General features: G+C 41.0%; 4 non-coding genes across 4 annotated transcripts; 2 read left to right on the top strand and 2 right to left on the bottom strand.

Moving 5' to 3' along the window:
* Nucleotides 1-871: 871 nt before the first annotated feature.
* Nucleotides 872-953, top strand: trnal-aag (transfer RNA leucine (anticodon AAG)). The gene has a single exon. It is a non-coding gene; the product is annotated as a tRNA-Leu (tRNA).
* A 2,121-nt stretch (nucleotides 954-3,074) lies between these two features.
* trnad-guc (transfer RNA aspartic acid (anticodon GUC)) lies at nucleotides 3,075-3,146 on the bottom strand. Its single transcript has one exon. It is a non-coding gene; the product is annotated as a tRNA-Asp (tRNA).
* Nucleotides 3,147-3,285: 139 nt separating this feature from the next.
* trnal-aag (transfer RNA leucine (anticodon AAG)) lies at nucleotides 3,286-3,367 on the top strand. The gene has a single exon. It is a non-coding gene; the product is annotated as a tRNA-Leu (tRNA).
* A 2,122-nt stretch (nucleotides 3,368-5,489) lies between these two features.
* On the bottom strand, nucleotides 5,490-5,561 carry trnad-guc (transfer RNA aspartic acid (anticodon GUC)). The gene has a single exon. It is a non-coding gene; the product is annotated as a tRNA-Asp (tRNA).
* Between the last annotated feature and the right edge of the window lie 9,907 nt (nucleotides 5,562-15,468).

Genomic DNA, 15,468 nt, shown 5'->3' with positions numbered 1-15,468 from the left:
TTGGTTTCCTGTTATGTTCGTTATTGCTCAAACATCTGTTTCCTGTAGGTGCAGTGTTTGGCACACTGAGTCAAATTGAGGTCAGGACGTTTCCTGTTTTGTTTGGTACACTCTGAACTCTCCGACAACTCTGAACTCTCAGACATGAGGCTTTGTACACTCATTACTTTGTCTATATGATATTTGAAGGTGACCAACATAGACTGTCTGTGGTTGTATTCAAGCTGTTTTCCGTACCATCTGACTTTAGGCTAACCATTGGTGTATGTGTATATGTGTAATTAAACTGTTGTCAGTGTTTGCTCATCGGTGGTTAGATGTGTTGTACTAAATAAGACCATATAGGGCTTCGCCTAAGGACTTTTCTAATTCTACCAAGGTTGATTTTTCTAATGCTATGTCAGGGTCGTCAGCTGCTGCATCCCTAACCTTTTATTTGACGCATTGACTCTGACAAACGATTTTCCCTTTTTGAAGACTTGCTTTTGCGTCCTAATTTACAAGGGTGGAACAAACACTAGTAAAATACTTTGTTTGATTTCTATAGGGCTGTGCAGCAATGCCGAGTCCACACATCACAACATTCGGAGAATGATACTTTGGTCACTTCTCAAATTTCAACAAGATGGTAATTGAAGAAAATTAGAGGTACCTGAACAATCTCCCCGTCAGGGAATCTAACCCTGGTCTTCCGCGTGACAGGCGGAGACACTTTCCACTATACTACGAGGACTGCGTGACATAGTGTTTTCCAGGGGACAAGCAAAAATCCTTGGCTTTTGCCTGCCACACCGCAACCAAAGTGTTGCCATGTCATATTTCTGCTATCTCATAGTGCCGACAATTTGATTCTCGGAAAGCTGTGAATAAGGGTAGTGTGGCCGAGCGGTCTAAGGCGCTGGATTAAGGCTCCAGTCTCTCGGGAGGCGTGGGTTCGAATCCCACCACTGCCATCTTTTGCTGGTAACGCATTTGTATCTTCCCTGACTGAGGCAATAAGACTCTTGGCCTCATTTGGAAAGCTTTCAAAAATAGGGCCCAATTCTTAGCTTTGGAGTTTTCCATGGCAGGTATGCAATGAGAAAAAAACACAACCAGCACAGTTTTAAGGCCCGCCAGCAGCCTCTGGAAAAGCTAAAAGGTGGACGCGGTTGTGTGTTTATCAACATGTCGTTTGAAGATCACCGCCCCTACTTAAGACATTCAGTCCACTTTTATCTGTTTCTGTATTCTGATGACACCGCAGTGATAGGATGTATCACTGGCCGGCACAGAGCGACTTACAGGAGGGAGTTAGCCTGTCTGGTGACATTGTGTAGAAACAACAACCTTATCCTCAACACGGACTACAGTAAGAAGACATGAGGAAAGAAAGTCTGTTCGTTATTTTTACTATTGTACAATTTTTACACATTCAAGTCCAAATTCATGCAGCAGTTTCCATAGTGTAGTGGTTATCACTTCACTGAGACACAGAAGTTACCCCGGTTCAAAAAATACAATTCACATTTCTGACATGGTACATGAATGCAATGGGTGCTTCACACATTTGTCAAGAAACCATGCAGGAGACAAGTGTCTGAACAAATGATCAGTTCCCTTTTGGTCTAGTGGCTAGGATTCGGCGCTTTCACCGCCGCGGCCCGGGTTCGATTCCCGGTCAGGGAAAGCTATCCATTCCGTTCTCATAGCAGGCAATTTCTATAAAACTTATGTGACTTCCATGTTTTATGCTCATGATATACAAAGCATTATCGTTGACATTTTCCATAAAGGCAATGTGGACATTGCTCCAATTTGGCCAAAAAAAGGTGCCTGAGATTCCTAGCTTCCCTCTTTCTTGTTCTCTTCGAGTTCCACGGCACGGCACCTTTCCAGTTCACCCCACACCCGAGCCGAGTCACTGACGGCATCCAGATCTTGTTGGTTGAATTGCACAGGCAGGAGAGAGCAGACTAACAAATGACACATCATCTGCACTCCTCCACGCTAACATGCTGTAGAACATCCTCATAGCCTCATTTGTTCATGGATACCTTGCAACGTTCCGTTTCTCAGATCTTGGGCGATTTAGGCAGGACCGAAACGCCACACTTCTTTGGAGCCGGGTAGAAGAGATTTGTTTAGTTGTGTGAGGCATTTTCCCTGCGGCTTTAGCAGAGGGCCAACCTGTTGCGGTGATGGCTGTCAGTCAGGGCTTTTCCAGGATGGAGGAAATTTGCCTTGATTTTAATCCCTTCGTTGCAGGTTCTCGGTCAAACAGAGCGAGACGAGGGTCAGTTTCTTGTTTGAACTTTTCCTCTGACGTCAGATAATACGGAGAATCAATGCCGATCAGCAGATAGAGATTGTAGGTTCTAATTGATTTCAAACACCCAGTTAGAGCCTCGCAGGCAGTGTTTAGGCCAGGATTGATTTTGGCAAGATGACTTAACGTTATTGCAACATGACATGAGGCACTTTTGGCTGTTTTGATTCATAAGGCGAGTTCAGTTGCTCGGATAGTGGCAGAATATGTTCCCCGGCTGGTATTGTACAGTTTTTTAGGATGCTGTTTCCAAAACCAACCTTAGCTTTAACTTTCTCAATATGATATTTGAAGGTGACCAACATAGGCTGTCGGTGGTTGCATTCAAGCTGTTTTCCGTACCATCTGACTTTAGGCTGACCATTGGTGTATGTGTATATGTGTAATTAAACTGTTGTCAGTGTTTGCTCATCGGTGGTTAGATGTGTTGTAGTAAATAAGACCATATAGGGCTTCGCCTAAGGACTTTTCTAATTCTACCAAGGTTGATTTTTCTAATGCTATGTTGAGGTCGTCAGCTGCTGCATCCCTAACCTTTTATTTGACGCATTGACTCTGACAAACGATTTTCCCTTTTTGAAGACTTGCTTTTGCGTCCTAATTTAGAAGGGTGGAACAAACATTAGTAAAATGCTGTGTTTGATTTCTATAGGGCTGTGCAGCAACGCCGAGTCCACACATCACAACATTCGGAGAATGATACTTTGGTCACTTCTCAAATTTCAACAAGATGGTAATTGAAGAAAATTAGAGGTACCTGAACCATCTCCTCGTCAGGGAATCGAACCCTGGTCTTCCGCGTGACAGGCGGAGATACTGTCCACTATACTAACGAGGACTGTATAACGAGGTGTTTTCCAGGGGACAAGCAAACATCCTTGGCTTTTGCCTGCCACACCGCAACCAAAGTGTTGCCATGTCATATTTCTGCTATCTCATAATGCCGACAATTTGATCTTTGGAATGCTGGGAATAAGGGTAGTGTGGCCGAGCGGTCTAAGGCGCTGGATTAAGGCTCCAGTCTCTCCGGAGGCGTGGGTTCAAATCCCACCACTGCCATCTTTTGCTGGTAACGCATTTGTATCTTCCCTGACTGAGGCAATAAGACTCTTGGCCTCATTTGGAAAGCTTTCAAAAATAGGGCCCAAACGTTAGCTTTGGAGTTCTCCATGCCAGGTATGCAATGAGAAAAAAACACAACCAGCACAGTTTTAAGGCCCGCCAGCAGCCTCTGGAAAAGCTAAAAGGTGGACGCGGTTGTGTGTTTATCAACATGTCGTTTGAAGATCACCGCCCCTACTTAAGACATTCAGTCCACTTTTATCTGTTTCTGTATTCTGATGACACCGCAGTGATAGGATGTATCACTGGCCGGCACAGAGCGACTTACAGGAGGGAGTTAGCCTGTCTGGTGACATTGTGTAGAAACAACAACCTTATCCTCAACACGGACTACAGTAAGAAGACATGAGGAAAGAAAGTCTGTTCGTTATTTTTACTATTGTACAATTTTTACACATTCAAGTCCAAATACATGCAGCAGTTTCCATAGTGTAGTGGTTATCACTTCACTGAGACACAGAAGTTACCCCGGTTCAAAAAATACAATTCACATTTCTGACATGGTACATGAATGCAATGGGTGCTTCACACATTTGTCAAGAAACCATGCATGAGACAAGTGTCTGAAAAAAATGATCAGTTCCCTGGTGGTATAGTGGCTAGGATTCGGCGCTTTCACCGTCGCGGCCCGCGTTCGGTTCCCGGTCAGGGAAAGCTATCCATTCCGTTCTCATAGCAGGCAATTTCTATAAAACTTATGTGACTTCCATGTTTTATGCTCATGATATACAAAGCATTATCGTTGACATTTTCCATAAAGGCAATGTGGACATTGCTCCAATTCGGCCAAAAAAAGGTGCCTGAGATTCCCAGCTTTCCTCTTTCTTGTTCTCTTCGAGTTCCACGGCACGACACCTTTCCAGTTCACCCCACACCCGAGCCAAGTCACTGACGGCATCCAGATCTTGTTGGTTGAATTGCACAGGCAGGAGAGAGCAGACTAACAAATGACACATCATCTGCACTCCTCCACACTAACATGCTGTAGAACATCCTCATAGCCTCATTTGTTCATGGATACCTTGCAACGTTCCGTTTCTCAGATCTTGGGCGATTTAGGCAGAACCAAAACGCCACACTTCTTTGGAGCCGGGCAAAAGAGATTTGTTTAGTTGTGTGAGGCATTTTCCCTGCGGCTTTAGCAGAGGGCCAACCTGTTGCGGTGATGGCTGTCAGTCAAGGCTATTCCAGGACGGAGGAAATTTGCCTTGATTTTAATCTCTTCGTTGCAGGTTCTCGGTCAAACAGAGCGAGACGAGGGTCAGTTTCTTGTTTGAACTTTTCCTCTGACGTCAGATAATACGGAGGATCAATGCCTAACAGCAGATAGAGATTGTTGGTTCTAATTGATTTCAAACACCCAGTTAGAGCCTCGCAGGCAGTCTTTAGGCCAGGATTGATTTCGGCAAGATGACTCAACGTGATTGCAACATGACATGAGGCACGTTTGGCTGTTTTGATTCATAAGGCGAGTTCAGTTGCTCGGATAGTGGCAGAATATGTTCCCCGGCTGGTATTGTACAGTTTTTTAGGATGCTGTTTCCAAAACCAACCTTGGCTTTAACTTTCTCAATATGATATTTGAAGGTGACCAACATTGACTGTCTCTGGTTGTATTCAAGCTGTTTTCCGTACCATCTGACTTTAGGCTAACCATTGGTGTATGTGTATATGTGTAATTAAACTGTTGTCAGTGTTTGCTCATCGGTGGTTAGATGTGTTGTAGTAAATAGGACAATATAGGGCTTCACCTAAGGACTTTTCTAATCCTACCAAGGTTGATTTTTCTAATGCTATGTCGAGGTCGTCAGCTGCTGCATACCTAACCTTTTATTTGACGCATTGACTCTGACAAACGATTTTCCCTTTTTGAAGACTTGCTTTTGCGTCCTAATTTAGAAGGGTGGAACAAACATTAGTAAAATACTGTGTTTGATTTCTATAGGGCTGTGCAGCAACGCCGAGTTCACACATCACAACATTCGGAGAATGATACTTTGGTCACTTCTCAAATTTCAACAAGATGGTAATTGAAGAAAATTAGAGGTACCTGAACCATCTCCCCGTCAGGGAATTGAACCCTGGTCTCCCGCGTGACAGGCGGAGATACTGTCCACTATACTAACGAGGACTGCATAACATGGTGTTTTCCAGGGGACAAGCAAACATCAGAGACAATTTAAGGGGACACCTTCTGTCAAAAAATGATTCATGGGGAGTCATAAATCAATGATTTATGAGGGGTCATAAATCAACATTTTATGAGGGCTTCAATTCAAAGATCAAGTTCAAGGGTCAAAGGTCAAGGTCAATTGGGTTTGGCTTACCCCGGAAGAGGGTGGAGTTAAGACCTGAGCTGGGAGTAGTTTAACCAGGAAGAGGGCGGAGTTTTAACCAGGAAGAGGGTGGAGTTAAGACCTGAAGCGGGAGTGGTTTAACCAGGAAGAGGGTGGAGTTTTAACCAGGAAGAGGGTGGAGTTAAGACCTGAAATGGGAGTGGTTTAACCAGGAAGAGGGTGGAGTTTTAACCAGGAAGAGGGTGGGTTTAAGACCTGAAGAGGGAGTGATTTAACCAGGAAAAGGGTGGAGTTTTAACCAGGAAGAGGGTGGGTTTAAAACCTGAAGGGGGTGGGTTTAAGACCTGAAGAGGGAGTGATTTAACCAGGAAGAGGGTGGGTTTAAGACCTGGAGAGGGATTGTTTAAGAGGGAACAAAGGACGGTTCAGGTTGAGGTCAGGTTTTAAGGAAGCTTGAGAATGTCATCTGATCAGCATCCGACCAGCCATTTGACAGTTTAAATGTTTACGATCGTCGCACACCGAAGCTTGAGAATGTCATCTGATCAGCGTCTGACCAGCCATTTGACAGTTTAAATGTTTACGATCGTTTGAAACAACTTCTAGACCTCACGAAAACATATTTAAACGATTGGGAGGAACTAATTAGGTTAAGGTTAACCATTTGTTTGACCCTGCTTCGATGTATTGATGGCTGGGAATGTTACGTGGGAAGATGTGGACACGCACACACGCACGCACACACACACACATACACACACACACACACACACACACACCATTACCTCTGCTTTACCACGTTATTAGACAATGGTTTAACTCCTTTTAAGCATTTAAACGTTAAAAGCATTGCACGTGTACGACGTTGTAATACTTTTTTTTTTTTTTTACCAGTCGATGACGACGAAGTGAAAGACGAAGAACTTTGTTTAAACGATCTTACAAAGTTGGAAGAAGATTATTGAGGTGTGTTTAAACCTTCGAATTATTTAATATTATGTGTATTCATTATTTTGTTTCATAGAGGAATTGCCTTAAGATCCTAACGCGATCGTTTTAACACAATCGCAGTCTGGTGAGTCAAATGATTCTCATTTTACAAGAAAAAAACATGCGGTATACAATACATATATACATATATTTACTTACAGATTTTCCATTTTTATCTCCGGCTCGCTGGTCCCCGTTAACGCTGGCGGGTCCGTCAACGGGCGTCGAAGAGAGTCGGCCATTCCAGGCAGAGGAGAAGGCTTGATTGCGCCAAAGAACCCAGACATCGAAACCTTGGTCCGGAACAATATCATTGAAAACAACGGCGAATGTCCGACATGCCCCCGCCGTAAGTTTTTCTTGCTTTCTATAAGCTTTTTAAGATTCTCCGCGGTTTTAAAGAACTCCTGTCACTCCTCTGTCTTCCGCTCAAATGAATTTCGCGCCTAAGCGGAATGGACGGGGACTGATTCCGGAGGTGGGCGGTTGTTTCCGGCAAGCAACCTTCAGGTGTGCATTAGCGTCACCTACTGAAATGGAGTGTGGACCAAGATGGATCCCTACTCTATATTCTTTTATTTAACCCATTGTTTTTTAAATACGTGTATAATGCTTTATATCCTATGTGTTGTGAATTCCATCCTACTATATCTTCCAAGGAACCCAAAGACATGTTACCACACCTCCCGCTTTATTTATTCTATAGATTGCCTGAACTATTTCATAAACTAAATCTTGTCTTGTTTCTGATGCTATGTTTTTTTATGCTCATCAATGCACTGCTGGAGTCCGAGCACACAACTACTTTCCTTGCTTTGTTTTCCTCTATCCAGTTAACTGCCATATAAATTGCTACCAATTCCCCCGTAAAAACAGATAGTTTATCACAGATTATTTTATTTAATACTATGTTTCCTTGTGTGATAACTGCTGCAGCTCTTACCTTTATTTTTTTTATAGTTTTTGATGCATCCGTATATATCATATCTCAATCTATTAGTTTGTCCGTGGAAATTCCTGTATTTGTTGCCTCTTGTTTTTTTTTATTTCTTGAACTATTCACACTTCTGTTCTTTTCTACACTTTCTTGATTTCTCACTTTAAGTGCCTCTGCGTATGTAATATTTATTTCAACTTTGATTTGTTGTACTTCTGTTGCCTGTTTCATGATGTATGGCTTTTGATTATTTCTTTTTTCAATCTACAATTCCAATAAATAACACGTATTTCCAGATTACTGATAACTTTTAAAAAAAAAAATGTAATTCCTGAATAAGATAATTGTATCGAATCCAATGGATTGTCTGGTCCTAAAACCTCTTTGTAATGTTTGTTTGATTCCCCCAAAATACGACACAGTCTAATTTGAAAAACATATGTGCCTCGTCGGCTGTAGTAAAAAAAAAAAAAACCCATGCCTCCTCGGTCTAACCTCTCCCAGCCCCTTTTCTGCCGTGTCAAAGATGGATCAAAGACCACCTTTGTCCCTAACCCCCACTTCTTCTCCACTACCAAGAGAACAGTAATTAATCCGAGCTGAGTTTTTAAAAATATTCCAACATGACTTTTTACTTTCATTTTGTATCAAAGCTGAGTAGTGCTCTCTGGTTTATTTTGCAAATAAACATGATCATGTACAAGACTCGCCTACCCACAATGCACTGCAGCCCAACGCTCCTGGTCGGATGTTTGTATCGGGGTTCATGGAGAGATGCGGTAAAGAGTGGTAGCCAAGACACACGGTCACACACGGTCACACTCGGCAATTATTTTGACCTGGGGAACAGATTTAGAGGAAAAAACGTGTCTGGGGGGCCGGGATATCTGATTTTCAGGTACAAAAAACTTCACAATGACACAAGATAAACACAACAGTTAAACATCACACTAAAAACAAGACATTTACTTGTACGTTCAAAAGACAGAATAGAACAACAACCAAAAAGTCAACCTAAAAGAAAATATGGCGATGGGGGTCTTGCTCTTGGATTCACGGCAGCGGTGGTGGGGGCAGAGGAGAGACCCCTGTGTATTCTGTGTCTAAAACCGCTAGCAGCAGACAGCATGAGACCCAACAAATTAAAGAGACACCTCGAGACCACACATGATGTTCAATAAATTTGAAAATGTTGAGCTTGGCATTAGCGTTTTGTTGGGGCGATGGGGGTAGGTGGGCCTTGAAAACTAACTCCTTGGTCTAAAGTGGGGATGACAGAAAAAAAAAGTTTGAGAAGCCCTGAACTAATTGTACGGATCTCACTTTAAATGGCAAACTGATCATTTAAATGTTTTCACTTTGAATATGAAACGAGGAGTAAAATGTACAATGTACAATATTATCAATTATTTCACAATGACATGTTTTAAGGATATTGTACAGTATAATTAAATCTAAAATGAATGTGATTTTTTTTCAGGATAATTTTATTTTTAGCCAGTAAACAACTGGTATGTATCTTTTGTATCGGGTTTCCCCCTTTAAATAACTAAATTGTAGAATTGTACAATATTCATTATTATTAAATATTAAATGTGCCAACTAGTTATACGGCATACATCATCCCCCTTTACCCATTTGTTAAAAAGACGAAAGTTGATGCGAACGTCTACGTGCTGTCAGAAAACTAAAAGAAGAAGAATGCCTTTGTGCTATCCTGGCACAAGTTATAAAACAAACAGTTACCAAATTTTTTTCTGAGGAGACAAAAAAAAAAGAAAAAGGGAGGGACAATCAAGGATCAACAATGGCACGACTTTCACTAGCTTGTGTGAGGTCAAAGACGAGAGATTTTAGACCAATGCTGCCTTGGATCTGTTCCTGCTAAACCAGTAAGTGACTTTCAATGCTCAAATCAGAATAATAATGCTAATTTCAGCTAGTGGAAATTTGTGTGGTAGCAATAAATACCCACCAGCGCGATACATCGCAGTTCCACGCTGACCAACCACGCAACAAACTCAAAAGAACTGTACACGGAAAAAACAATGCAGTGACTTCAAACTGCAAATATAAGGTTTGAGTAAAATATGTAGGTTGGTGTGAATGTTGTCTGTCTATCTCTGTTGACCCTGCAATGAGGTGGCGACTTGTCCAGGGTGTACACCTCCTTCCGCCCGATTGTAGCTGAGATAGGCGCCAGCGCCCCCCACGTCCCCAAAAGGGAATAAGCGATAAAAATGGATGTAGGTTCCTACTGTGGAAAGTTCAGTAATACAGAATCATTGTGGCATTATCGTGTCAGTTTGACGCTATATGCGCTAGTCCTCATGGTAAATGTGGTTTTCCTTTTGGGAAAACGCCATCGCTTTGGTTCACTGGTGCGGCCAATATAAACCAAAACTGAAAGTTCTTAAGTGGGGCTTTAAGTAGAGTTTATAAATCTTGTATCTGTGCCACATATAGCCTTATTTCAGTGTCAACAGTCTCCAGCTTACTTGCTACACATGTTTTGGCTCTGCCCACCCCTGTGCAGTTATTGGACCGACATGTTTAATACTTTGTCTGTTGTTGTAATTAACCACTAGGCCTTCTTTGCTTTTATTTGTTGTTGTATCTTTATGTTAGCAATTGGGACTTTTTGAATGAAATTGTCTGTGACTCCATGTTAACGAAGTTGCCTGTACTATTTGACTGATGCATTTTATTGATTGATTTATTATTTTTCTTTCTTTTTCGTTTTGTGTGTCTTGTTTTTTGGGGGGAAAGGAACATTTAATATTGATTGTAAATACGTTTGTACTTTAAGAAGTTGTATTTGCCTTGAAACTCCACAAACCTTTTTCGACCCGTATGTACAGTCACCGTGTGCTCAGAGAAGAGGTAGGATTAAATATAAGTTTTACTTCTTAATATTCCTTTTCAGATTTGTTGAAAGGTGCAAATGGAACCATGTGATGTTACTTGACGTAAACATGTCTGTAACATATACATCAAAACCATAGCCACATGCGTAATGACTAACATTTACATAACATTTTGTAGATGGCATTGCATGTCTTGGCTTGTTCTATTCTGTCTTTTGAACGTTCAAGTAAATGTCTTGTTTTATAGTGTGAGGTTTAACTGTTGTGTTTATTTTGTGTCATTGTGAAGTTTTTTGTACCTGAAAATCTGATCTCCCGGCCCCATTTTTCCTCTAAATCTGTTCCCCAGGTCAAAATAATTGCCGAGTGTGACCGTGTGTGACCGTGTGTCTTGGCTACCACTCTTTACCGCATCTCTCCATGAACCCCGATACAAACATCCGACCAGGAGCGTTGGGCTGCAGTGCATTGTGGGTAGGCGAGTCTTGTACATGATCATGTTCATTTGCAAAATAAACCAGAGAGCACAACTCAGCTTTGATACAGAATGAAAGTAAAAAGTCATGTTGGAATATTTTAAAAAACTCAGCTCGGATTAATTACTGTTCTCTTGGTAGTGGAGAAGAAGTGGGGGTTAGGGGCAAAGGTGGTCTCTGATCCATCTTTGACACGGCAGAAAAGGGGCTGGGAGAGATTAGACCGAGGAGGCATGGGTTGTTTTTTTTTTTTTCACTACAGCCGACGAGGCACATATGTTTTTCAAATTAGACTGTGTCGTATTTTTGAGGAATCAAACAAACATTACAAAGAGGTTTTAGGACCAGACAATCCATTGGATTCGATACAATTATCTTATTCAGGAATTACATTTTATTTTGAAAAAGTTATCAGTAATCTGGAAATACGTATTATTTATTGGAATTGTAGATTGAAAAAAGAAATAATCAAAAGCCATACATCATGAAACAGGCAACAGAAGTACAACAAATCAAAGTTGAAAGAAATATTACATACGCAGAGGCATTTAAAGTGAGAAATCAAGAAAGTGTAGAAAAGAAAAGAAGTGTGAATAGTTCAAGAAAAAAAAAAAAAAACAAGAGGCAACAAACACAGGAATTTCCACGGACAAACTAGTTGTATTCCTGGCTTACGTAATAAACTGTACAGAACAGGCTAGAAATAAGACTGAGAAGATCAAAATAATTGTCAAAGCAGCAGCAAAGTTGTTGAACGAACTATCTTGGGACCGGGTGCAAGCTGTACTACAGAGAGTAGACGTGACGGAGTCATGTTACCACATTCCAACACCCTGTTAATTGTCCGGTGGAATGCCAGAAGTTTGATAGCAACTGAACATGAATTAAAAGGATATATTAAAAATATGAAAACTAATCCACATATAATTTGTATTCAAGAAACATGGCTGAAGCCAAAATTAAACTTTATAATAAAAGGATATATAACGATTCGTAAAGATAGGAATGATGGGTAAAGAGGATGATGTGCCACATGTATTAAAGAAGATGTAGTCACGGGTAAAGAAACAGCAGAACCTTTAGCAAAAACATTTGTTAAAGTGCACAATAATGATAATTTGAGAAATGTAGAAAAACAAAAGAGAGAAGAAACGATGAGTTTAAATATTGGGGAAATGATGGAAGACAACGATAATAGCTTTACCAACACTATGGATATGACATTTTCTTTGAATGAAATGGTTCGAATTTTGAAAAAGGTTAAAAATACGTCACCGGGGAAAGACCTAGTGGGTTATCAAATGATCAAAAACTTAGGTAGCATCGTCAAAGAAGTGGTCTTGAAATGATATGACAGGATATATGAAGAAGGAGAATGACCGGCAGAGGGGAAAATTAGCGGTAATAATTCCAATATGCAAGTCAGGGTAAGACCCGGAAGAGGCAGGAAATTATAGGCCGATAGCATTGACCTCAAATTTGGGGAAAGTAATGAAAAAAAAATGATTAATGAAAGACTAGTATATTATTCAGAGTTAAAAGAAATAATCAAAAAACTAACAAAGTGGTAAATAATGTTCAAGACTGGGGAACGGCTTGGGGTTTAAGATTCTCTGTTGGAAAGACAAAAGTCATACATTTTACAAAGAGAAAAGTACAAAACAAGCTCCAAATAAAAACCCTACGGTGAAAATATAGAAGAGGTACAAGTATTTAAATATTTAAGTGGTTTGATAAAAATATGAACTAGTCAACCCACATCAGCAAAATAGATTTGATTGGATTAGATTAGATAGTACTTTATTTATTCCTTCAGGAGTGTTCCTTCAGGAAAATTTAAAATAGGGGAAAAAGTAAAAAGGTGTTAAATATAATGAGGGCTTAGAGGGGTAATGATTGGGGGGCTGATAGGTTGACGTTGAAAACAATATATGTATATGTAACTGCTGTGTACCCGTCCCGTCAAGAATCCACACACAGGCTGGTTTGGATGATGTGGTTCTTTACTGGTAGCTGCAATGAGTGATCAGAATGCACATACACACAATATGTGGTTAGCACCTCTGCTGGTTTCGATGTCATTAGCAGAGTGCAGGAAGTCTGCTCAAATACATAACATTTTCATATTTTTACAAATACATGAAATACAATTACAGGTGTAACTTAATACAATGGTTTTTAACAGTATACTTTTTCTGTGTGATCGTATAGTGGTTTTAACTTGCTTTTATCTTCACTGGTATTACAATCAATTCAATACAATATATTTTTAACTTGTTTTTTAACCAACATCATCCTTTTTTATATATTTATGAAATAGAAAATAGAAAAGTACAAAATACAATACAAGACACGACATGACAAAATCATTAAATGGACTTTCAGCACCCTCTGGTGGCGACTAGCGAAAATGACAGACCACGTTGTGTCCATGCCAAAATGTCGGACAATTCAAACTTAAACATGAACATACGGACACGTAACACGCAAATAGTGCAACAATTATTACCTGCAATGAGTGATCAGAATGCACATACACACAATATGTGGTTAGCACCTCTGCTGGTTTCGATGTCTATAGGGGAAAATAATATCGACTTCAGTGCAAAATAGTAGTACATCTAACGTGAGCAACAACCAATTCAAAACAAAGATTCCACAACATAGCATTTCAACTACTGTTAAATAACTGTGTATCTTACAGTGAATATTACGTTAGCTTTAGTGTAATTTACAATACTTTGCGGAGCAATATCGGAACATGTCTTACCATTAGCAGAGTGCAGGAAGTCTGCTAATAGCTTCCGGTTTCCGGTCATATTTACAGATTTTCAGGTACCAGCAGATGGCGCAATTGGACCTCATTGCATTACAAAACAATGTACATATTTTAGCAGGAATTTCACTCAAATAAATAAAGTATTTTTTATACCCGTTACATACACCCCCATGAAATTCTGCTAAATTTAGGAGTGCAATACTTGAGACAAATACAAAAAAACAAGTACATTACTAGGAACAAAACTGGTGTGCATGTCAATTCTAAAACTCTCTCAAAAAGGAGTGTGAAAAGAAAGAAGGTGATCAATCTCCTAACTAAACACAGACTCAGAGATGCCTATTACACCTCTGAAATGCAATATGTCGTTCCTATAGCTTCAAGTACTACTTAGAGTCTTCTTTGGTCAAATACTTTCATAACTCAAACTGAAATTGCATCTCTAAAGAACTTAAACAAGTTACTAACTGATACTGTGGACACAGAATCCTCATCTACGACTTGCTTATTCATCTGACAAATAAGGCGTTGTGGAGGGTTCATGGAACTACGATCTCTGAGACCATAACGGCCAGGCTGTGTGCAAATCGCTTGAGCTACAGAGCCTGGAACGTCACTGTTCAGAATGTCATTGTCCGGGGAGTCAATGCCTTGTTGAGAGTCTTTGTCAGTGGGAGCAACATCTGTGGGGATATTGTCAGGAGGGGACTTGTCAGTAGAGTCAGTGTCCAAAGGGGTCATATCTGGATGGACAGTTACAGGAGGGGCAACTCCTGTGTCAATGACTATATCTTCAGAGCACTGTGGTGAACCTTCCGCACCATAGACAGCAGCATGGTCAACATCTTCAGGGATTCGCTGACTGTCCTGACTGGACGCGGTGACTGAGAGAGAGTCGGACTGAGCAGAATCAGACCTCCGTTCAAACGAGTCATCCTCTTCTTGAGAATGGACTTCGTCTTCTGAATGGACTTCCTCTTCACTTGTCCGCATCAGCCAGTTGACTGTACGTACATCACTGTCTTCCACCAGATCAGGAACGTCAGGACATACATCACTTCCATGCGCAACAGCATCACATTCAGAGTGCTCAGAGACATTGTCCAGATCTCTTTCACAGGGCAGGAAGCTAATAGAGAGTAGTAGATTCCGGTGAACGACTATCTCTATACCTGTCAGGCAATCCTTGACTCTGTAGACATTCAGTTCAGGTCTGACTGAGATGACTTCATAAGGGGTCGACTCCCATTTGTCTGCAACCTTGCGTTTTCCTGGCACACCTCTGTTGGCAATCAGCACTCCGTCTCCAACGACGAGGGGTGAGCCCTTGACCTTGCGGTTGTACAACTTGGCGTGGCGAGTCTGTTCCCTGACACTGTTCTTCTGCACAATCTGAGCAGCTTCATGTAGATCTTTCTTCAGTTGGGACACAAAGTCTGAGTGACTGACAACAGTGTCATTGGTGAGAGCATGCTGAAACATGACGCGGACAGGGAGACGAGGGATTCTTCCAAACATTAAGTAGAAGGGTGCAAAACCTGTTGTCTCATGCTCTGCGCAGTTGTAGCAGAATGTAAGTTGCTGCAGCATTTGTGGCCACTTTGCTTTGGACTGAAGGGGAAGAGACCTAATCATATCTCCCAGGGTCCTATTAAAACGGTCTGTGACACCATTTCCCATGGGGTGATACGG

Source organism: Nerophis ophidion, unplaced genomic scaffold (genome assembly GCF_033978795.1).
Source record: "Nerophis ophidion isolate RoL-2023_Sa unplaced genomic scaffold, RoL_Noph_v1.0 HiC_scaffold_130, whole genome shotgun sequence".
Taxonomy (NCBI): domain Eukaryota; kingdom Metazoa; phylum Chordata; class Actinopteri; order Syngnathiformes; family Syngnathidae; genus Nerophis; species Nerophis ophidion.
Note: the sequence above shows the minus strand (reverse complement) of the source record. Positions and strands in the feature narration are given on the sequence as shown.